The sequence below is a fragment of the Triturus cristatus genome, chromosome 5_2, assembly GCF_964204655.1.
Source record: "Triturus cristatus chromosome 5_2, aTriCri1.1, whole genome shotgun sequence".
Classification (NCBI taxonomy): Eukaryota; Metazoa; Chordata; class Amphibia; order Caudata; family Salamandridae; genus Triturus; species Triturus cristatus.
The window spans coordinates 940,369,857-940,393,483 of NC_140588.1; positions in this window are offsets into that span (position 1 = coordinate 940,369,857).

Consider the following 23,627-nt stretch of genomic DNA (forward strand, 5'->3'; position numbering starts at 1 on the left):
GTACATGCACGGGGGTAGGACACGTACAGGGGTGGGGGTACGACTCGAACGTACAGGGGTGTACATACACGGGGGTACGACACGTACAGGGGTGGGGGTACGACTCGAACGTACTGGGGTGTACATACACGGGGGTAGGACACGTACAGGGGTGGGGGTACGACTTGAACGTACTGGGGTGTACATACACGGTGATACGACATGTACAGGGGTGGGGGTACAACGCGAATGTACAGGGGTGTACATACACGGGGGTAGGACACGTACAGGGGTGGGGGTACGACTCGAACGTACAGGGGTGTACATGCACGGTAGTACGACACGTACAGGGGTGGGGGTACGACTCGAACGTACAGGGGTGTACATACACGGGGGTACGACACGTACAGGGGTGGGGGTACGACTCGAACGTACAGGGGTGTACATGCACGGTAGTACGACACGTACAGGGGTGGGGGTACGACTCGAACGTACAGGGGTGTACATACACGGGGGTACGACACGTACAGGGGTGGGGGTAGGACTCAAACGTACAGGGGTGTACATGCACGGGGGTAGGACACATACAGGGGTGGGGGTACGACTCGAACGTACAGGGGTGTACATACACGGGGTACGACACGTACAGGGGTGGGGGTACGACTCGAACGTACTGGGGTGTACATACACTGGGGTAGGACACGTACAGGGGTGGGGGTACGACTTGAACGTACTGGGGTGTACATACACGGTGGTACGACATGTACAGGGGTGGGGGTACGACGCAAACGTACAGGGGTGTACATACACGGGGGTAGGACACGTACAGGGGTGGGGGTACGACTCGAACGTACAGGGGTGTACATGCACGGTAGTATGACACGTACAGGGGTGGGGGTACGACACGAACGTACAGGGGTGTACATACACGGGGGTAGGACATGTACAGGGGTGGGGGTACGACTCGAACGTACAGGGGTGTACATACACGGGGGTACGACACGTACAGGGGTGTACATACACGGGGTAGGACACGTACAGGGGTGGGGGTACGACTCGAACGTACAGGGGTGTACATACACGGGTGGGGGTTCGACACGTACACGGGTGTACATACAGGGGGGTGTGTACATTAACGGGGAGTGCGACTCGAACGTATGGGTGCTGGGGGAGTGTTGGGCGCGTATGCGGGGACATGTCTCCATTGTTGCAATGGGAGTTCGGTGCGGATGGTGTTTTTACCATACGGTTGTGAGATTGGACTCACGGGTTGGATCGTGATTCCTCGGTCGGACTTCACTTTTCACATTTGTACGGTAAATCGTACGAGGACGTGTCGGACACATTTTCCGACCCGAGGACGTGTGGGGAAATATTCCGAATGCGGTTCGTATGGACTTTTTACCATGCGAATCGTGATTGCCAGTTTGTACAGCACTTGTACGATTCGTACGGTAAAAAGACCGGATACGAGTCGGACGGGGAATTTTTTTGCCGGATCGTAATTGGCACCCAAGTGTCAGTCTGGTGTTGGACCAGACACATATTCAGAAGATACCATTCCCAAAGAGGGAGTGAGACCTGAACATGATTTAATGGTAGCTATATTGTAAGGCTCCTGCATCCAGAAAACTAAACTGCTTCCTAGGACTTTCTTATATTCAATATTTGTTCAGAACTGTGCCAGTATTGTGCACATCATGAAGATGATACTAAAAAAAGAATGTTCCCTTTATATGCTCCCATGATTGTCAACGTGCGTTATCAAAAATTAAGGAGATTATTAAAGCTCATTTTTAGGGAAAGTTTGATAAAAACAAAAAGACTATTCATATGTGAGTTCCAAGGGGTTAGGGTCCACTTTATCCCAATTAACAGATAAAAAAAGAAAGAATCATAGCATGTTTTTTGACATTTGCTTTTAAAAGAGGGGTGTTAAAATCCTTCGCAAACAACAACCATAATCCTTGCAAGGGTGAACCAAAAAAGTAACTTAATTAACCTATGCTTTATCGTCTGGTAGCTTGGCTCAAAAGCAGTCAACCTTAACTTGGAGGCAATGTATGTATGCAGCACACAAACAGTAATAAAGCAAAACCATAACACTAGAATAATCCCACACCAATTTAGAAAAATAGAGTATATTTTATTGAGCAAAAAGAGACAAAAATGACAAAAGTCCAGTCACAAGTTCAGGCCGACTGCAATGGAGCATGGGCAAGATACAGTAACCCGGTTAATCCCACTGAAAAAGTTACCTTCTCAAAGTCCAACACGAAGAGTTTTGTTTGCATTGGAGGAGGCTGTAAGGAGAGCGTCACAGATGGTCTTCGCTGTAGCACGAAGAGCAGACCCGACTCGCGGATTGCAGTGACTGTATCACAAAGATCTTGTCAGGCATCACTGGCGATCATTGCTGGGGCTGCACACTGACAGTCATCAAGGGTTGTTGACACTGTAGCGCAATGTGCAGATCTTGCGTTGTCGATCATCACTGGGTAGTATGATGATTCGAGTTCACTAGAGCTTTGCGTTACCGGTAATTACAGATGACAAGATCTTGCCACAAATGAGTCTGTTCGCAGTCATGAAGAGCCCAAAACACCAGGATTTCTTCCTTTGTTCACGGAAGGAACTCAACTGATGCTGGATAAGAATCCAGGCCCTGGGTAGGTGACCATTGAGGATCAGGAACTCACTCCAGCTAAGGCCAGCCGGGCTCAGGCAGGCCCAGTTGCAGGTCCAGTGCTAGAGATGAGCTGGGCAGTTCAAGAGAGGCCTTTGGAGCTTGTTGTGTCCCATTTGCTCTGACCTGGAGATCAGCCGCTTGACTATTAGAGTCACACAGGTAGTCCTCGAATGAAGGACCAAGTCAGGCTTCAAGCAGCAGAGGAGTCCACTTTGGATTCAAGGCAAGCTTCAAGCAGCAGGACAGTCTTCTAATAACAGCAGGGCAGTCCTCTGAAGTATAAGGCAATCCTTCTGTGGGTCCTTAGCAGGTCCAAGAGTGGACTGAAGATTGGGTCTCCTTTGAAATGGGACAAGCTGCTTGAGTTCCCCCCAACAGAAGCGTCTCGAATTTCCTGCCTCCTTGCTATGGTCCCAGGTTGTCTTTGGGCACAATGAACTAGTGCAAAGCCTATTGTGAGTGCCCTGCAAACACCTAGCCCCCCTTTGTCTCCTTTGTCTGGGAGTAGTAAACGAAGGCCATAACTGACACTCTAATCAGAGTCATGTGACCGAGGACACAGGTTGCAGGCACCAAATGGGTAGGACAAGCAAATGGCAACTTACTAAAAATGGCATTTTCAGGATTGTGACTTAAAATCTGACTATGTCCTTTGAGAGGATTTTAAACCACAATCCTTTTGAGACCAAATATGATATTTCCACCTGTTCCCAAACAAAAGGTATCACTTATTAAATGTAATAAGCTAACCTGATGTTATCGCATGAGAGAGGTAGACCGCATAGTAGTGAAAAATGAATTTGGGAGTTTTTCACTACCAGGGCATGTTAAAACCAAAAGTACATGTCCAACTTTTTAAATACATTGCACCCTGCAGTATGGGCTGTTTAGGTCCTACTTATGGGTGACATATGTATTTAAAAGGGAGTTTTAGGCCCAGGCAAAAAACTTTATATTGCAAGGTTAAAATGTCAGCTTAGAACTGCAGAGAGGGGGGCGTGGCTACGGCGCCGAGGGAAATGGCCGCCGCATTCGGGAGCTCCGCTGAGATGTAGCGCGACGGAAAGGCTCCAGGCATCATTTTGTGCCGCATGAACTTCGGAGCTGCGGTTTCCTTCGCTGGAATGCTTGCTGCCTACTATGTATTGTTTTGACAGCTTGGGGTGAGCGTTTTTCCTAATTTTTTCTGCTTCTTTCTTCAAACGCGGTCCGCGAGTGAAATGCGGCCGCCATTTTGAATACTAACGTCCTCCGTGCCTCACGCTGACACAACCCTGGCTGCTGACAGAGTTTCTCTCACTGTAACCCCCAATTTTACAAGTATGTTTTGCCGGAATACCAAGTTTGAACCTGAATACAGCTATTTTAACAGCGGTATTTTTCTCTTTCCACTATACAGACGTTTGGACTGCTGTTTTTAGTATATGTCTAACATGTCTTACTAGACAAGGAATTTCTTTTCTTTCTCACTATGCAATCGCACGTTGGACTATTTCCTTTATGTTTTGGAGGAGTTAAATAATTCCATTTTCTGAGGAGGCGAAACTAGGATACTTTCAGGAGGTGACCAATAATATAATTTTTGAAGAGGTGAATAATACTACTTTCCCTAACTCCCCTTTTTTGAGCTGTGAGTTTTGTTTCTACATACTTTATTTCACCTTTTATTCTCCTCAAAATGGCAATGTCTCTCAATCCTCGTAATGGTATTTCCCAAAATAACACTAATGCTGGGTCACTGGAAGACATTAATCCATTCAGTGTTTTACAAGATAATGGAGAAGAAGCAACAATGGATACTACCAAAATGAAAGGTTCTTCCGCTCACAATTCGCGCTCAAATAAAGAAAACTCCAAAATTCCTTCCACGCCTGCCTTAGTTCCGGGTAAAAGAGTGAAAGCGACTAACTCCTCTTCATCTATTTCTATGGAACTATTGCTTGATGAAATTCGTTCTCTTAAACCATATATGGTGGAGACGAATTCTCGTCTTCAGAGCTTGGAGGATAATTGGCTTCACACCAAACAAAAAGTGGATGACTTAGAATGAAGAGTTACTTCAGTTCAGGTAGTCACTGACCAAGTTCCCAGCCTTCATAAAGAAATACAGAATCTGAAACTACAAGTTGAGAATTTGGAAAATCGCAACAGGCGTAATAATCTATGCATTTACGGATTGGCGGAGGGCCTCGAAGGATCTAATCCTATAACCTTTTTCAATCTTTTTTGCCCACGCTCCTTGGTCTTTCAACTTCTCCAACCTTGAACATTCAGGGAGCCCATCATCTCAGTCAAATTTCCCGCCAGGCTACTACGTCTTCCTCTTCAATAAAACCCAGAGGGGTAATCTTGTACTTTTTAGAATATACAGATCTGCTCAAAGTTCTCCAAGCGGCTAAGCAGAAAGGAAAGATCGTATGGAATGGCTCCAACCTCTTTTTCGCGCAGGACTATGCCAAGTCTACTGCAGATCGTCGTAAGAAGTTCCTGGAGATGAGACATGCGCTTCGATCCCTGAAGGCCCGTTATGGCTTATTCCATCCATGCCTCTTCAAGGTGACTTATAATAATAAAACAACAACTTACGAGGATCCTACACTTCTTCAACAATTTCTATCCTCCTGCAGAGTTAATTCTATGGACATTCCTCGATCTTAATTAACTATTTTGTGGCATAAATTTTGTTGGTTATTGTTTTATGTTTTCTCCACATCCCAGCTGTTTTTTGTCTTTCGTTACGATTTGTGACATGTTAACCTTTTTCCTTCTCGGTTTGCTTTTTTCAGATGCAGCTTTGTGGTTCTTTGATTATATCCTCTTCGTTTGTGCCTACGGATTGCCTCCCCCGCCGGTGTGCTATCTCCCTCATGTGGTTCCACCCGTCCCACTCTCAGTGTTTTTGTGTGGTATGTCTTTTTGACTTTGTACTTCAATGTCAATGTTTTATTTTGTATAATTTATCTGTACTGTACTTTGTTTTTTCCTCCTTTTATCTTTTCCTATCCCTTTCTATCCACTATTTTTCCTTTCTTTCCTCTATTTTTAATAGCATCTTCCTCAGATGTGTTTCTCTTTCTTTCCTAATCTCACTTCTCTTTTTCATTTCCTCTTCAAGTCTCTTTTCTCTTTTGAACAACAAATCTAATATTTCAATAGTTATTACAATAATTGTGCATCTTCTTTTTAATGAGATACTTTTAGAGTTGTAACTTGGAATGTTAAAGGAGTTAACAATCCCATAAAAAGACAGCTTGTGTTAACCCACTTAGCTAGATTGAATGTTGATATTGCTTTCATTCAAGAAACTCACCTATCGGATGTTGAAGCAGCTAAATTGAAAAGATGTTGGGTAGGAAATGTTTTTTCTTCCCCAGCCCTAGGGAAGAAGAATGGAGTTTCTATTTTATGTCAGAAAAAATATCAGTTATCAGTAGTTCATCAGGAAAGTGATTTAGAGGAGCGCTGGATAATTGTTAAATTGCTTATTGACCAAGTACCCTTGGTTCTCTTTAATGTTTATGCAACTGTTAATATAGATAATACGTTTTGGATTCAGTTATCCGATAAACGTCTCCTGTTTGATGAAGATTATGTTATTTTTGGAGGTGACTGTAACCAAGTACTTGACCCGATATTGGATGCATTCACAATTTACTTCTGCCATTCTCCGTAAAGCTCTAGTTGACATTTGGAGACTTTGCAATCCAGATACCCGGGAATACAGTTTCTACTCTCCCCCTCACCACTCCCAATCCCGAATAGACTATCTTTTCTAAAGCAAACCCCTGCCTCAGCTTGTTTTCCATGCCGAGATTGGTTCCATTTTGATATCAGACCATGCTCCTGTTTTTGTAGATTTTTAGCTAATACCCTTTTTCTCCTCATGCTGGTAGGTGGCGTTTTAATAACACATTATTAAAGGACCCCAATTTTACAAGCCAATTCACCTCCTTTGCAGTCGAAGTTTTCAATCTTAACTCCACCCCAACTTCTTCTCCAGTAATGATTTGGGATTCTTTTAAAGCTGCAGCCAGAGGTTTTATTATAAGTTTTGTCTCAAAGAAAAAAAAAGTTATTTGAAGCTAAAAATACTCAGTTACTCACCAAGATTAAACACCTTGAATATTGTTACTACAGTTCCAATTCTGAAGCCTCGTTAAAGAATCTTATAGATGCTAAATTCTCTTTTAATAAATTATCTACTGAAGCCGCCTCTTCTTATCTTTTAAAAAGCAGTGCTTGTTATTATGGAGGCCAAAATAAAATGGGGAAACTGCTGGCAAATTATTTAAAAATTCGTCGCGAGCGGACTAAAATAGAATTTATACGTAACAATGTAGGTGTCTCCCTATTTAAAGATAACGATATTCTGAATTAATTTGTTTCTTTTTACAAAAATCTTTATACGCCGGAGCAGCAACCCACTTCAACAGCACTTTCCTCCTTATTCAATCGATAAAATGTCCCCCATCTAACGACACTGACCTTACCTAATTAGAATCTGACATCTCTTTGTCGGAAATCACACATGCTGTATCGTTACTGAAAAGGGGGAAAGCACCTGGTCCTGACGGCTTTACTATTGAATTTTATGCTCATTTTGCATCTCTGCTACTCCCTCAACTCTTGTTACTTTATACATCTTTTATTAATGCAATTGCTCCTCAGGAACTTTCCAGGAAGCCATGATCTGTTTAATTCCTAAAGAAAACAAAGACCCTTCATCTTGCAAAAATTACCGTCCGATTTCCCTAGTTAATCTAGATTACAAGATTTTCGCTAAAATTCTGGCTCTATGTATTGATCCCATTTTACCTACTCTTATATACCCAGAACAGTCAGGTTTTGTTAAAGGCCGTTTGTCCTCAGATAACTCCAGAGTCTTTTTTAACATCTTAAGTAAGGCCTTCTCCCTTGATTATCCCATTGCCGCGATAGCGCTAGATGCTGAGAAGGCATTCGATAGGATCGGTTGGGATTTTATGTTTCAAGCACTAAAATGGATTGGTCTCCCTACAAAACTAATTTCTCTTATTTCTTTACTTTATTCTGGTCCTAAGGCCTCTATTTTCGTTAATGGGAAAACTTCTGAGTATTTTTCTCTTTTTAGAGGAGTTCGTCAAGGTTGCCCTTTGTCCCCGCTTTTGTTTATAATTGCATTGGAACCCTTTTTAACGAAAATTAGGCTTGATGATAAAATTACTGGTTTTAAACTTGACAATACTTAGGTTAAAATGTCTGTTTATGCAGATGACATTCTTTTATACTGTTCAAATCCCTCTACTTCCCTTCCAGCGTTTTTATCCCAAGTTGACACTTTTTCTCAATTGTCCGGATACCGACTTAATTTAGACAAATGTGAAGTTCTCCCCTTGATTATTTTCTGTTTGAAACAGGATTTTATCTCTACTGGTTTTTCATGGCAGACTTCTAACATATAGTATTTAGGTTTGCGTTTCACTCCTAATATCCCAGACACCTTGAAGGTAAATTTCGATAATATTATCAAAACTTTATCTGAATCTATAGATCGATGGCACCCGCTTTACCTTTCCTGGTGGGGACGCCTAGACTCTATCAAAATGATGCTTTCTCCGTTAATTCTTTACCTTTTGTCTATGATCCCAGTGCATATTCCAGGTTTCTACTTTAAAAAAATGTACTCTCTATTAAACAAATGCCTCTGGAAGAACAAATCTCCTCGAATAGCGCTCAGTGCTCTCAAAGCTGACAAAAATTCTGGAGGTCTTAAATTTCCCGATTTTAGATCCTACCACTATGCTTTTTCTCTGCGACAATCCTCTCGCTGGATTTCTCCGGATCACAGTGTTCATTCTCCTCTATGGTTGACCATAGAAAAACATTTTATAGGTCCTTTCCAATTTAATGAATCTCTTACTTTTACTAATAATATTCCCTCTTTGCGTTCTCAAGTTATCTCCCACACTCGTAAAATACTAACCCCCCTTCTTCTGTCCTCTTATCCCTCTTTTTCCTCGTTAGCCCAACAGCCCATTTGGCATAATCACTTATTACGAATCAAAGGCCGTACCTTTTACTGGAAAACTTAGAGACTCAAAGGCATACTTTGGATTTCACAACTAGTACTTAATAATATCCCATTATCCTTTTTCGACCTTCAATCAAAATTGTCTTTACCCTCTTCCTGTAAATCTCAATATGACCTACTTCTTCCTTCTCTCTCACAGTATCTTCTATCCTTACCCCCAAATCCCGCTATTCCCACTAGATGCTCCACTATCTTCCCTTTATTATCTATTCATACATCTGCCTCTTCTCCATATAAAAATGTATTTTTCTCTTCTGATAGAGCCAAGGGAAAGGCTGAATTGGCTTGGGAAAACGATCTTGCAGAGTGTTGGACTATACCCCTTTGGGATATATTATGGTTAAAAATTCATAAGACATCAAGAGCCGCCAATACTTCTCAAACTCTCTATTTTCTTTACAAACGCCTCTTATTCATACCAGCGAAGTTAGCCTCTTTTTCTGCTGACTCTTCCTCAACCTGCTGGTCATACACATGTACCTCAGCAGACTTAAAACATATGATTTTTGATTGCCCCTCCCTCTCCCATTTTTGGATTCTAGTCTGGTCTCAAATTAATAAAATTTTTAAGTCCCAGGTTTCTTTTTCTCCTTCTAACGTCTTTTTAGGCTCCCTATCACCATCCTGGCCTCTCCCCTCCTCCGGCCCCTCATTAATTGACTTATTATTAGCAATAGCCCTTCATTTAATCACCTCCAATTGGAAGCAAGCCAACAAAGTTACCTTTAATGCATGGTGGAATGCTGTTTGTTTTCACCATAGACTTGATACGAGCAGTGTTACTCCCATATCACTATCTATTCAAAGAGATCTTTTATGGCTCCCTTTATCAGCTTATTTAACCAATATTGCTTCCTCCTCCGCTACTATTATTAACACTCCGGATGAAGTCAGAAAACCTCCATAGGTACTTGTTGTCTTTACTAGCTAATTTTTATATACTAAGTTGGTATTACTCCTTTTTTCATTATCTGTGTTTTTGCAGTTTAGGATTGTATTGCACTTATTAACATTTTTGTGTATGAATTGAGATTAAGGATTTTTGATATCACTTTTTATTCTTATTGTTTTCAAATAATATTATACTGTCCCCCCCGTCCCTTTCTCCCTTTAATCCCTTTCCCAATTATTAGTAATAGGTCTTCGTGTATTTCTACATTAATAGTTTCATTGATTGTGATTCTCTTGTTAACATTATCTTTTCCATTGTCTGTTTCAATTTTTTCTTTAATAAACTTTAAACTGCAAAAAAGAACTGCAGAGAGGCTGCAATGGCAGGCCTGAGACAGGTTTTAAAGTCCACTTAAGTGGGTGGCACAAGACGTGCTGCAGGCCCACTTATAGCATTCCGTTTGCATGCCTTGGTTACATGTTGTACCACTTAACTAGGTACTTAAAAGTAAATTACATGTGCCAATCAGGTGTAGGCCAATTTTACCATGTCTTAAGTTGTTAGCACAAGCACTTTACCACTGGTTAACAGTTGTAAAGTGTACAGAGTCCTAAAGCTAACAAAATCAAAATTCAGAAAACAGGAGGGATGATGACAATAAATATTGGTGTAACCCTGAAGAGAGGGACAAGTCCAACCCATTTGCTTCCAGATCTTTACAAAATGCTGAAAAGAGATACTCTATAGTTGAAAGAGAAGCACTTGTTTGCCTCTGGGACACTTCAAGTTCCTTCTATGGGGTCTACCTTTCGTGATCCTTATTGATGATCAACCTTTGTCTCATGCTTTTGCCACTAAAACAGCACAACATCCAGAATATCTCATTGGCCTCCAGGGTTTAAGAGGCATTACTTTACTATGGAATATTTTCCAGGGTAATGAACTTTTTCAATGGATTTTTTTAATCCAGATTAACATTATCTAGAGAAGAAGAACTAGAAGCACCTATGGAGGAATTAGTTTTGCCGAACAGAGTATAGATCCCATTGAGTGGAAGGCAGGACGAGAGTGTGATGGTACACTCAGAAAGATTTGCTCATATGTCAACAAAGGTTGGCCCTTATGAAGATGAAAAACAATGTTGTCATGTCAAAGATGAGAAAAGTGTGCAAGGGGACTGGTTAGCACATCATTTAGATTGAATCCTCCCAGATCTCTGAGAGAAAGATATATTGGCTTAGCATACAAAGTACATCTTGGTAGAAGTCTCACCAAAGCAAAGATAAGGAATACCTATTAATGGCCAGGAATGGGCACTATAATAGATCATAAAGTTCAGGATTGTATCAGTTGCTCAGGCAGTAACAAAGTTAAAATGGCTTCCCATGTCCCTTTGAGTGCAGCAGAGTTTCCTGATCGTTGTTGGTGTAAGCTTGGTCTTGACATTATTGGCCCTATGAAAGGGTTTGGACTGGAAGGTGGATTTGTGTTGGTTCATGCAGACTATCACGCCAAATAGGTCACACCTAGTGTTGGCAGCCATATTGCCACAAATGCATTATCCTTGGAGATACATATATGGAGGAAATAGTTCCTGAATTTTAGCCACTAATAATGGGGTAGAGTTAACTTCAGAGTAGATGAAAGAGTTTTTAAGCAAGTTAACTATTTGTCATCAAAAGACTGCTCTCTAGTGTCCAAGAGGTAATGGGATGGTGGAGAGAATCAATCACATGATTAAAGGATACTGCCACCATAATCCCATATGCACGACGTTTCCGCCGTCGGGATTATGATGTCGGTTTCCGACAGGCTTTCCATGTCGGAATATCCAACATGGAAAGCCTACTGAAAAGCGACTTTGGGGGCCCCTAGTAGGGCTCCTCTTCTCCAGCGGCCTCCATGAGGTGCCTGCCACACTGTGCAGGAAATTACAGTGACTCCCATTTCTCTATGGCAGTCGATGCTGCGGGCGGTTTCCGACTGCAGCACAAACTTCCCTAGGGGAAAGGGAGTTTGTGACCGCACCATGTGTGGTCGCATCGTAATTGCAGTTTTGGACCGAGGTCGGTCAGTCAGAGGAAAATCCGATGGACATCTTAATCAGCCTCTAAGTATACTCCAGCAGCATATATTGCATGGGTTGGAAAAAATTCAGCTAAATTGGACAATGGTCAAGTATAGAGCATAAATCTTATTTGTATATTTGAATCTGAATGGTAAAGTAATGATTCTGAACAAATGAAAATTATTGGTCCAAGTGGGCAACATTTTAAAAGGAGAACTTCAAGGGTGAGAAAACATCTATGAAATTCAAGAATTTGTGTAAAACTGTATATCTGGTGTTTGATGGATTTTACTTTCATAGTTAGACAATTGAAGGTGTAATGCTATGCTTAATTTATTCTTGTTCCTGTTGTTATCAAGCTCTTACAACTTCATAGTGTACATTCCTTATAGCTAATTGTGTATATGTTATTCCTTATTTTACACTTCTTTCTTTTATTGTATCTATCTTTAGTTAGCCCAACTAGTTTGTTTTTTCTTGGCCTTTTCTTTATTATTCTTTATTGTGTCCAACTTGCTCTGCCTTTCCTGCTCTATATAGGAAAGAGATGGGTAATATCTTGCTCTATGTGTTCCAATGATCCCTTCTGACTACCCCTCTCCTTCCAGTGTATTGGGAATGTCCCTCAATGGAATGTTGGGACTTTTGAATTTGACAGTTGAACAGAGAGAGGAGGCTGGGGCGTCTGTGAACTTATCCGTGCATAGTTTGATGTTGATTTAATAAAATCTCAAATATTTATTTCAACAAGTAATTTTCTTTTGAGATTATAACACTCGCTCTATTTTTAAAGGTTACACCTATCATAATAATCGGAGTTAATAATTCAAAATGTTCCCTATGTACTAAATAAAGAATGAAAAGACTGGTACAGAGGTTCTCCTCAAATTAGTGCTATAACTTACATTTGAAAAACATAAATATCCTTCTACCATCTAAAATAACATGCAGCAGCAAAGAGCAAAAATAACTTTCTCATTGTTTTTCTCAGTTTATTATTCTAGGAAATGTTCGCAAAAATGATTCACGGGCTGAATGTGACAAAGGTGTACCAAAAATATACCCATTTTCTTCGAACAGATAAAAAAACCAGCTCAAGATAAATTCTGATATTTAGTCCTCACTGTGTGGATATCCACCTCTCCTGTACAATGAAAGCAAACATAAATAATTGTTAGAAGTCTAAGCAGGAAATCCAAAGAAGAATGTATGTAGTAACAAAAGTAATTTGTGAGGTGCTTGAAAAATGTTGGCTTCATTCCAAGGGTGGCTTTGAGCTTCTATCACTCTGACAAAAGGTGGGTGAAAAATTAAGTTTTCTTGGGAATGCAGATAATCATGGAAACTTGTCCAAGTTGGGCAAAAAGCTTTGATCCTTGCCAGAAATCAACAAAGGTGATGTTTTACTTGCCAAGGGCCAATGGTTTTCCTGTTGATGAGATATCTCGTAGCAGTAAATCCTGTACATATATGATGCTTGGAAAGAGATGCTGTTAACTGTAGAGGATCTACAGAGAGGATTGCTCAAGTTGAGGGGGTACAAATGGGACATCTCCGGTACCAAGATGGGGAAAGGCAGCCAAGTGAATGCTAAGTTCAGCTGTGGCCCCATTCTTCAGCAACAACAGCTTTTCCCAATTGGTCACTAAAGCCATATATATTACTATACGGTTATTCAATGCACTTGGCAAATGTGCACACACCTGTATATCCGAAAATTACCTATACAAGTATAGCCATAACATAAATTATACATGAACCTAAAATCCTGCAATTCTCACAATCACAAGGTTTGCATCTGCAAAAGGTCTTTTCTTTAGGTACAAAAGCCCTTTTAAGATTCAAAAACATTTTCTGACTCATAAAATGACTTTTGCAATACTTTCTGAGCCACAAATAGGAAGAAACGTGAAAGGGTGCCCCAATCTATTTCAGATTTAGAAAGGAGTATATCATTGTTTTTACACTGCAATTCCAGTTGCACACAATTGATGAGTCAATGCCCCCTAAATTGGGGAGGTAGCAGATCCCTTGGGAATTGAGTTGGTAGCCTCATGGGGAAATGGCAGTGGTTTAGGGGACCAGTGCCTGCTATCCTGAATTTTTTATATATTAAAACGTTTTTAGAAAACAAATAACAGGACCTAACTTTTTAAGGAACATGGCTTTAAAAAAAAAAAAAAGAAATGTTCTACTTCGGAATGCAGTCAAAGAAATGGTGGTGTGATGTCCTTTGCAGCCCACTGCAGCAGTGCAAATTCGGCTCTAACCTTTTGTGTGATGAGTCCACATATATGTTTACGGATGGCCTCATGCATTTGTGTGACTTAACATTATTAATGTAATGTAGTTCACTTACTGTGTGATATTGATATATATATATATATATTCACAGAAAAAACCATAGGTTTCAGGCACGTTATAGTTAGGAATTAGCATTTAAAAAAACCTTAGAAATTCACTGAAAAAACCATAGGTTTCAGGGGTGTTATAGTTAGCTGGAATTTTCACTTGTACAAAACCATTGAAATTCCCCCGTTATAGTTAGTTCAGCTAACTATAACTCGCGCGCCCGCAATGCACTGCTGATGACGTCACATATTACATCACTCATGACATGGTCAGTGACATCACTCATGACATCACTGATGACATCTCAAATGACATCACTCATGACATCACTGATGACATCATCCTTGTGATAGAGTGCCAGACCTCCTCTCACCCTAATATAACCTTTGATACACACATTCAAAAATAGAGACTAACATTTTCAAAACAATGGACATACCAATACCAGTTACAACAACCTCTTCAGTAATTCTAAGATCCACATACACATCCACTCATTCACCAACAGTCCTATACAGTCACTCATACATGTAGTCACTCATCATATGTACTCATACACCTATAAATCCTGTTACACAATGCCACTCATCCATAGAGTTACTCACACACATAGTCACTCATGCTAATAATGAATCAAACATACATTTACTTGCATATACAGTTATACACACACCATCACACTTACTTCTACGGAAACTTACACATACTTAGTCTTTTAAACAATCACTTATAGAAACACATACTTATTCATACAGGAACTCTTTTAATCTCTCACTCTCACATATACTCACTTATATACACCAATAGTCACATATACTAGTTTAAAACATATGTAGTTACTCATAAAGACACTATTGAGACAGTCATTCACTCACTAACACACCCATACACACACACATCCACCCATACAGTCCTGCACACATGCTGTCTTCAACACATACAAACAGTGAGTCACTCATTCATGCACCTATGCACTACGTAATACCCCCCACCGAACCATGCAGACACTCAGACTGATACTCAAAAAACCAACTAATAACCTATATAGACACCCATGTAGCTACTCACCAACCCATGCAGCCACTTATACACAAAGTGAGAGACTGATACAGATATTTACATATTTAAACATTACTCACTAAGCCATGTATTCACTATGATACACTTAATCAGTCAGTTACACAATCAATTTTTCAAAAACAAATCATCCATTTAGACACTTATATACCCATTTATTCTTCCATCGACCTTGAGATATACATATATAAAACATATTTAATTTTCAGAAAAACAGACATTCACTGGATGATGTCATCAGTGATGTCATCAGTGATGTCATTTGAGATGTCATCAGTGATGTCAAGAGTGATGTCACTGACCATGTCATGAGTGATGTAATATGTGATGTCATCAGCAGTGCATTGCGGGCGCGCGAGTTATAGTTAGCTGAACTAACTATAACGGGGGAATTTCAATGGTTTTGTACAAGTGAAAAGTCCAGCTAACTATAACACCCCTGAAACCTATGTTTTTTTCAGTGAATTTCTGAGGTTTTTTAAATGCTAATTCCTAACTATAACGTGCCTGAAACCTATGTTTTTTTCTGTGAATATATATATATATATCATTGGTTGTATTTTATTTAAAAATGGAAACCCGTCACTGGCGCGTCGGGTGATCAAGCTCGCTTATGCGATAGAAATGCGTCTGGGGCGGACACTTCTCTGCACAAAACTTTTGGTGATGCAAAATAAACTGACAATGAAGCAGTAACCTTTCTGTTTTTGGATATTTTTTTAAATCTTAAAGACATTGGTGGTCCTTACCTGTTTATTTCTGGATCAACATCCAGCAACTCAGGCATATTTCTTGTATTCATCAATCTGGAAGTCGTCTGACTCCGGACTACAGACCCTCTCCCAGCAAGCAGACGTGGCGTTGATCGGCCGGACATCGCGTTTAGCGGTTGCCAAAATGACTCGCAAGGAGTAGGAGAGCCACGCCCCCCGTTGTCAAGCCAGGCAGAACGTTTGTGGCGATTTCTGAGATTATCAGCAGGTTGTTGGCGGCAACATTTGGTGATTCAAAATAAACTGACAATGAAGCAGTAACCTTTCTGTTGTTGGATATTTTTTGAAATCTTGAAGACATTGGTGGTCTGTACCTGTTTATTTCTGGATCGACATATTTCTTATATATATATATATATATATATATATATCAGAAAGACTCGAACTCCCGCAACCTCCAGGCGGCGATGAAGGAGACACAGACCCGCAGTGTCAGGCTGGATGTCTTTATTTAACCTTGTTCCCACAAACGATGACACGTTTCGGGCTTGATCACATGTAGAACAAGATCGCCATACTGATTTTTAAGTGTTTGCTAAGTGCGCGCCCACCTCCCAGGTTCCGTGTCACATGCCCAACAATAGTGAAGACAGACTGCAACTTCAACTTAGTATAAGCACAACATTAAATTCGATGCTAGTACATTCACAAAAACATCTCAAATGTATAAATACATAAATAAAGTACATACAAACATAGTCATCGTATAAATACATACAAAAGCCTTAACTTATTGTAAAACCGTATTTTATATGTTGATTTAAAGAAACATCAAGGTTTTAAAACTCAGCCCGAATTATTAACACAAACCTCTCATCCAAGGTAATATACCTGTGTAGGGGCTGCAGTACCAGCCAATATTTTTATCAGGATAAATCCTGAATGTATGCTTTTTGACACTAGTGGTATTCAAAGTAATAAATACCAAGAGTTCCAACTTCTATAATGTTGATGTTGAAGTTATTTTCCTCAAATTGTATCGTGACACAGAAATATATATATACTACCTACTGGCGGTCGCCAGTAGGTTGTTATAATTAGAACCTAGTTTCCATAGGAAAAGCATTTATTGATTTGCAAATAACGTTGGCGTCGTTTGCCGAATGTTCGTGAAATTCTCCCAAAAAAGGTCTATTCATGTCAGCTCCTATCCTGAAAGTTTGGGGGTAATTCGTCAAGCGGGGGATGAGAAAAAAGGGGGGTCCCATAAAGTGTTTTCTCCATGTTAATTTCCATGGGAAATTTTATTACAGGCTACAGCCTGAACTGCTGAACGGAATTACACAAAATTTGGCAAAAAGTTAGACTTGGTTCAGAAAGCGACCTTTTGTTTAAATGGTGTAAATCCGTTTGGTAGTTGTTGAGAAATTCAAAAAGTAAAAGTCAAAAAATCAATATCCCATAGGAAACTTTAGCCAAGGCTACAGCCCGAACTGCTGAACGGAATTACACAAAATTTGGCAAAAAGGTAGTGCTTGGTTCAGAAAATGACCTTTATTTAAATGGTGTAAATCCGTACAGTAGTTGCTGAGAAATTAAAAAAACTAAAAGTTTCGATATCTATGGCTGCGGTGGATTCGCAAACCCTCCCGACCATTGTGATTGGCTGCCAACACTCCAAACCAGGAAGTGTTGGCAGCCATGACAAGAAAACAGTGACCCAAACATAAAAAATAAGAAAAGGGGGCAGGGTAGAAACACCCTGACCCCCTAGGCCTGCTCAGGGGATCCCACAAGGACCCCCAGGGCCAGAAAAAGCATTTTCTAAAAATATTTTCGGTGAATTCACGCTGGGATCGCGAATCCCGCCAAAATTATAAAAAAATGAATCGCTTCATTTAAATGAGACCCCGGGTGGGCCAGGTCCCGGGGGCATTGCCCAATTTACAATTAGTAATAACGGGGGCCCCCTCAGCCCCGGGGACCGCCACCTCCCTCGGGCTATTCTAATGATATGCAGGAGGGTACTTGGCCCTCCCGCAGCCCCAGGGAATGCCACCCCACGGGGCTTGTTTTCTAACGTGTGGGGGGTCTCCAAGGCCCCCACAAGCCCCAGGGACCGCCACCCCCTTTTTTTCCCAAAATATTCACGGGGAACAAGGCCCACGGCAGCCCCAGTGACAACAAGCACCTCCTCTGGGGGCTTTTCTAAAATATTTGCGGGGGCACACGCCCCAGGGACTGCCACTCCCTCAAGGCACTTTTTAAAAAAAAATCAAATCTGTGGTGGGGCTCAAGCCCCCCACATGCCCTGGGGACCGCCACCTCCCCGGGGCACTAAGTATGTAAACTTGGGGGTCTGTTACGGACTCCAAGCCCCGGGGACCACCACCTCCCTGGGTCTTTAAACACATTGGGGATTGGGCCACGCGGCCCCTCTCCTGGAACCTTCCATGGCCCTGGGGATCAACACCCCCAGGGCTGACTCCTGCAGTGTCCTGGGGTGCCCACCCCGGGACACTGCTGTTTGCAATGGCAGGGTGGGAGCTGTGAGGCTTCCGCCCTGTCAAAGCAAACTCTGCTTTGGATTTTGGAAGCGAGAGCAGGTTTCCTGCTCTTGCTCCCAAAATCCAAAGCAGATTGCTTTTCCACATGGGGAGCTGCATGTCAGCAGCTCCCCGTGTGAAAAAGCAATGCCCGCTCCTGCAGGAAGCGGGGATCAGGCGGGACCTTGGGGGAGATGGGCTCCCCCGCGGTCCTGAACGGAGAGGCCAGGCCCCGGGGGATGGGGTCCCCGGGGCCAGAAGTGGCCCGTGAGGGGACCATGTCATGAATGATGTAATATGTGATGTCTTCAGCAGTGCATTGCAGGGGCGCGAGTCATAGTTAGCTGAACTAACAATAACAGCAGAACTTCTATGGGTTTGTAAGAGTGAAATGTCCAACTAACTATAAAGTCCCTGAAACCTGTGGTTTTTTCAGTGAATTTCTAAGGTTTTTTAAATGTTAATTTTTACCTGTAAGGTGCCTGAAGCCTATGGATTTTCAGTCAATATATACATATATATATATTCACTGAAAAAACCATAGGATTCAGGGGTGTTATAGTTAGCTGGACTTTTCACTTGTACAAAACCATTGAAATTCCCCCGTTATAGTTAGTTCAGCTAACTATAACTCGCGCGCCCGCAATGCACTGCTGATGACATCACATATTACATCACTCATGACATGGACAGTGACATCACTCATGACATCACTGATGACATCTCAAATGACATCACTGATGACATCACTGATGACATCATCCAGTGAATGTGTGTTTTTCTGAAAATTAAATATGTTTTATATATGTATATCTCAAGGTCGATGGAAGAATAAATGGGTATATAAGTGTCTAAATGGATGATTTGTTTTTGAAAAATTGATTGTGTAACTGACTGATTAAGTGTATCATAGTGAATACATGGCTTAGTGAGTAATGTTTAAATATGTAAATATCTGTATCAGTCTCTCACTTTGTGTATAAGTGGCTGCATGGGTTGGTGAGTAGCTACATGGGTGTCTATATAGGTTATTAGTTGGTTTTTTGAGTATCAGTCTGAGTGTCTGCATGGTTCGGTGGGGGGTATTAAGTAGTGCATAGATGCATGAATGAGTGACTCACTGTTTGTATGTGTTGAACACAGCATGTGTGCAGGACTGTATGGGTGGATGAGTGTGTGTATGGGTGTGTTAGTGAGTGAATGACTGTCTCAATAGTGTCTTTATGAGTAACTACATATGTTTTAAACTAGTATATGTGACTATTGGTGTATATATGTGAGTATATGTGAGAGTGAGAGATTGAAAGAGTTCCTGTATGAATAAGTATGTGTTTCTATAAGTGATTGTTTAAAAGACTAAGTATGTGTAAGTTTCCGTAGAAGTAAGTGTGGTGGTGTGTGTATAACTGTATATGCAAGTAAATGTATGTTTGATTCTTTATCAGCATGAGTGACTATGTGTGTGAGTAACTCTATGGATGAGTGGCATTGTGTAACAGGATGTATAGGTGTATGAGTACATATGATGAGTGAGTACATGTATGAGTGACTGTATAGGACTGTTGGTGAATGAGTGGATGTGTATGTGGATCTTAGAATTACTGAAGAGGTTGTTGTAACTGGTATTGGCATGTCCATTGTTTTGAAAATTTTAGTCTCTATTTTTGAATGTGTGTATCAAAGGTTATATTAGGGTGAGAGGAGGTCTGCCACTCTATCACAAGGATGATGTCATCAGTGATGTCATTTGAGATGTCATCAGTGATGTCATGAGTAATGTCGCTGACCATGTCATGAGTGATGTAATATGTGACGTCATCAGCAGTGCATTGCGGGCGCGCGAGTTATAGTTAGCTGCACTAACTATAACGGGGGAATTTCAATGGTTTTGTACAAGTGAAAAGTCCAGCTAACTATAACACCCCTGAAACCTATGGTTTTTTCAGTGAATTTCTGAGGTTTTTTAAATGCTAATTCCTAACTATAACGTGCCTGAAACCTATGGTTTTTTCTGTGAATTTCAAAGGTTTTTTAAATGCTAATTTCTAGCTATGCCTACAGAGATAGGACATGTGAAGAAAGAAGAAAAAATGCACAGAAAGAAACAAAAGAAGTGCAGAAAGAAGCAACAGAAGTCCTCAAATACAAAGATAAGTGCAGGAAGAAGGATAACGTGCAGAAAGAACAAAAAGAAGAGCAGAAAGAAGCCTTGTTGCAAAATCATCCTGTACCCTCAACTTTTTCAGACGGATACTGGTGGTAACTGAGTCTGACTAACCAGTCCTAGAGCCAGTGCTATGTTAAAAGACACTTAGAATACAGTGAAAACACCTACATACACTAGGGAACATTATGCGTTGGGGTCCCCCTGTGATTAGCATGACCTCCTCTGTAAGCCCCTAGTATATAATAGGGCATGGGGATTAAAACTACCTCTTAAAACAGGCCACAGGGCGTTTTTGCACACGTTAACTCAGGCCCCGTCCCCTCCCTTCACCACTGTGTAAACACGCCCTGTGTCCATTCTTAGTTGGGTGATTAAGTTCATTTAAATACTGAGGATCCCTAGGGTCCAACTAGCCCACTAGGTACCTCCAGTAAGTGCCACAGAGCTGCGTTGCAGAGAGGTGTAAAAAGTGGCATGGCCTGGACCACCTCTCTGCAATGCAGCTCAGTGGCGCTTACTGGAAGCACTTGGTGGGCTAGTTAGCCCCCAGGGGCCCTCAGTATTGAAGGGAAATTATATCCCCAATTTAAAACGTGCCATAGTGCGTGTTTGCACACGTCACCTCAGGCCCCGTCCCCTCCCTTCACCACTGTGTAAACGCGCCCTGTGGCTGTTCTAAGTTGAGAGATTAAGTCCCCTTGAATCCTAAGGGTCCCTAGGGTCAAACTAGACCACTAGGTACCTCCAGTAAACGCCACAGAGCTGCGTTGCAGAGAGGTGTAAAAAGGGGCTTGGCCTCAGAACACCTGTCTGCAGCGCAGCTCCCTGGCGCATACTGGAGATGCCTGTTGGGGGCGCGTTTGCAGAGTGCTGCACGGAGGGGGCATGGCCTCCGGCACGATGCCAGGCTTTTATTTATTTTAATTTTTTAAGAAGGGGGGCTGTGTGGTTCCACTTCTTATTCTAATTTATTGGCCCTGATGACCCAATCCCCCAGGGCCTGTCTCCTAATTATATTTTTTTGACCCCAATCCCCAGGGCCGGCCACTGTTTTTTATTATTTTAAAAAAATATATGTTTATAGACACACCTAGGACATGCTGGACAAACCGTACGTACCTATCACCATGACGATTTGCGTGATATTCATTAAAAGGCGACTATGCATGCAATGAATCCACGTGGAATGTATTTACACCACTAGTGAAGCTCTGACATGTCTGATGCCCTACCGTGCCTAATCCCGGTAGACACCCTTGTCGTTTATTTATACAAACATGGGTAGCTATTGACGGGCACATTTAATACACATGCACACCAAGCTATTCAAAGGGGATTCGACAAAAATTCGACCAAAACTATGCAAGAAACCCCCCTCACGGTTAATAAAACACACATCCACTGCCGGATGTGTAATACTTTTTATTATACTCTCTGGAAAGGGGACGAACATCACTTGAGAGTCACAGCGCGCTCCTGACAGAGCCGAATGCTGTGTTACATCCACCATTGCCTGCCGAGTGCCACACACCTCTGTGTTGTATTCCACTAGCTAGTGCATATGCTATGACACTCTCTAGCCCATGTGCACTGTAACACCACCCCGTGAATATGTCATGCCACACTTGTCTTCGCACGGGTTATATTGCCCCATCTAACGTGCCTTCCTCGATGCCTATGTTATAACGCACAGTGCTGTGCCATACATATTACAATCTGGGATCCATATCTTTGTCACAGTGCATATGCAACGTTACACTCCCCAGCACATATTTTATATTACAACTTTAGAGACTAGTTAGGTTACACAACACTGCCCTGTGCATATTACACTCCAAGGCGCAGTTCGCATAGCACGCGCTAGTGCCTGTGCTATCTCGCGCTCTCCAATGAATCTGTCATTGCGCACAATGTATTGCATATTATATTTCACACCCGGTTCATCTTATATCACACTTTTTGGTGCATAGTTTATACCATACACTATATCTAGTTTTCATTTTCAATCGTGCTCTCAGGACTATGTTCTATATACCACTGTGTTCACCTACCCTTTTCACGGGCATTACATTTTGCGATAGGGGGTGGAGGGTCAGGGGGTGTTTCTGCCAAGTGAGCCCGGAGTCACAGTCACAAACGTCCTCTTCTTCCTGAATAAAAGTGAGATTATGCTGCATACTTGTTCATATTTTAAGTAGTTCGCACAGACACACTGTTTTAAAAACAATAAAGTTCCTAATACCCGCCTTCTCTGAACAGTTAGCTTGCTGCCCCATCCCCCTCCTCCCTATCCTCTGTTGTGTGAATCCATGGACTAGCCTCCTCCCTCCTGCCATGCATGGTCTGATGTGCTGCCACTGCCCTCAATTTAGTATGATGTACCAGTCCACTCCTCCTGCCCTCCATTGCCCAATTCTATGCCCCATCATTGACCTCCTGCTTAAACTCTGTGCTTAGCTTGCTGCCCCTATTCTCCTTCCCCCTGCCCTCCGATGTCTTTGTGCATGCCCCTGCTCCATCCTTTTTGCCCACCATGTCCCATGGACCTGCCACTCCTATCTACTCTGAGTGTTCTGTTGAGCTGCCACTCCCCTCCCACCTGCCTAGCATTGTCAGATGACTGTAACCTGTCCCTGCCACCTCCACCCTGCCTGTCCACATGCCATGCCCCTATCCTCTTCCTCCTGTCCTACATGGTCCATTTTACTGCCACACCGTTCTGCCCTCCCTGGTCTGTTGTGCTGCAACTGCTCCTCCTGCCTGCCCCGTGTGGTCTGTTGTGAGGTCCCTTCCCCTGAACTTTCTTGTCTGTGCACAGGTCCTGACCCTCCCTTCTATCCTCCATCGTGCTTTGTGCATGCCCCTGCACCCTCCTTCTTGCCCATCATAGCCATTGTGCTGCCACTAACCCTCCCACTTGCCATGCATGGTCTTCTGTGCTGCCATGGCCCCTCCCACCTTTCCTGTGTGGTCAGTTAGCTGCCCCTGACCCCCTCCCACCTTACTTCCATGGTCTGTGTGTATGCCATCACAGTTTCACTGTTGCTCTTCATGGTGTGTCTTGCTTCTAGTGC